Source organism: Cucurbita moschata, unplaced genomic scaffold, assembly GCF_002738365.1.
Source record: "Cucurbita moschata cultivar Rifu unplaced genomic scaffold, Cmos_1.0 Cmo_Scf01073, whole genome shotgun sequence".
NCBI lineage: Eukaryota > Viridiplantae > Streptophyta > Magnoliopsida > Cucurbitales > Cucurbitaceae > Cucurbita > Cucurbita moschata.
The window spans coordinates 1-1,837 of NW_019269589.1; the positions used below are offsets into that span (position 1 = coordinate 1).

General features: G+C 34.7%; 1 non-coding gene across 1 annotated transcript; it reads left to right on the forward strand.

Moving 5' to 3' along the window:
• The first annotated feature begins 1,209 nt into the window (after positions 1-1,209).
• Positions 1,210-1,282, forward strand: TRNAA-AGC. The gene has a single exon. It is a non-coding gene; the product is annotated as a tRNA-Ala (tRNA).
• Positions 1,283-1,837: the final 555 nt, after the last annotated feature.

Here is a 1,837-nt window from a genome sequence, read left to right on the forward strand (position 1 = left end):
GTAGCTTAGATGGTAGATCTCATTTAGCATGGGAGAGGTAAGTGGATATCCTGCATCTCAAAAAGAAATTATTTGTTATTAATATTTTACTTTTATTCAACCTTTCCTTATTTATAACATAATTAGCCGAGATATTTTTTTCATTTTCACTTGATGACAGGACATTTAGGGTTTTCTGATATAAGTATTGTGGGAATGTAGCTTAGATGGTAGATTTCTTGCTTAGCATGCGATTGGTACGGGGATCGGATCGATACCCCATACCTCCAAAAGAGTTTCGTTATTACTATTTTATTCCTATTCAATTTTTCCTTATTTATGACATAATGAATAGCATTATTTTTTATTTTCACTATTGTTGATGACGAGATGTTTAGGATTTTATGATGTAAGAATCTTGAGGATATAGCTCAGATGGTTGAACGTTTGCATCCCATGTGATAAGTACTGGGATCGGTACCATGCATCAACAAAGGAAACGATTACTAAGTATATTAGTTCTTTTAAATTTTTCCTTATTTACGACATAATGAGCGGGGATAGTTTTTCATTTTCAATATCATTGATGATGAGAAGTTTAGAGTTTTTTGATGTAAAATTGTGATGCGAGAGATACGGGGATCGATACCTCGCATCTCCAAAAGAAACTATTCGTTATTACAATTTTATTTCTATTCAATATTTCCTTACTTATGACATAATGAGTAGCGATATTTTTTCATTTTCACTATTATTCATGACGAGACGTTTAGGGTTTCGTGACGTAAAAATTGTAGAGATATAGCTTTAGATGGTAGAGCGCTCGCTTTGCATGCGAGTTGTACGGGGATTGATAACCCGCCTCTCCAAAAGAAAGTATTTAATTTGTTATTATATTTTTTCATTTTCACAATTATTGATGCCCCGGATCACCAAACCAAACTATTTGTTATTAATATTTTGATATGTTTTTATTTTCACTATTATTAATGATGGGACATTTAGGGTTTTATGGTATAACAATCACTGGGATGTAGCCTAGATGGCAGGGTGCTCGCTTTGCATGCGAAAGCTACAAGGATCGATACCTTGCATCTCCAAAAATAAGACTATCTAATATATTATTTCTTTTCAATTTTTCCCTATTCATGACATGTTGGGTAGCAATACTTCTTCATTTTCACTATTATTGATGACGGAAAATTTATGATTTTGTGATGCAAAAATTGTGGGGATGTAGCTCAGATGGTAGAGCGCTCGCTTAGCATGCGAGAGGTACGGGGATCAATACCCTGCATCTCCAAAAGGGAGAAATTATTTTTTTAAGTATGAATTAATTTAACGTGTTATGTATAAGGTGGGTACGAGAGAAAAAGAAAAGAACATATAGAGAGAGGACTAAAGGGAATTTGATGAATTCCTTAAAAGAGATAATACTACAAGAGCTTATTGGATGGCGGTAGCGTCCCATGCATATGACGGAACTTCTTCACAATTGCAAACCTCTCTTCATCATTGCCTCTCTTCATCATTGACATCCTTAATTGGAACTAGATTTTAAGGCAAATCTTCTCCACGACTCACTTTGGAACGCTATTCAAATTGATAGGGTCAAATCTTACAACAAAGTCTAATTGAGCCTCCCTCTATTAGGAGATAGCTTCGAATCAAATTCTTTCGTTTGGACAATCGTTGCATTGTTTTAGTCAAACAACCCACGACTCACTTTGGAACGCTATTCAAATTGATAGGGTCAAATCTTACAACAAAGTCTAATTGAGCCTCCCTCTATTAGGAGATAGCTTCGAATCAAATTCTTTCGTTTGGACAATGGTTGCATTGTTTTAGTCAAACAACC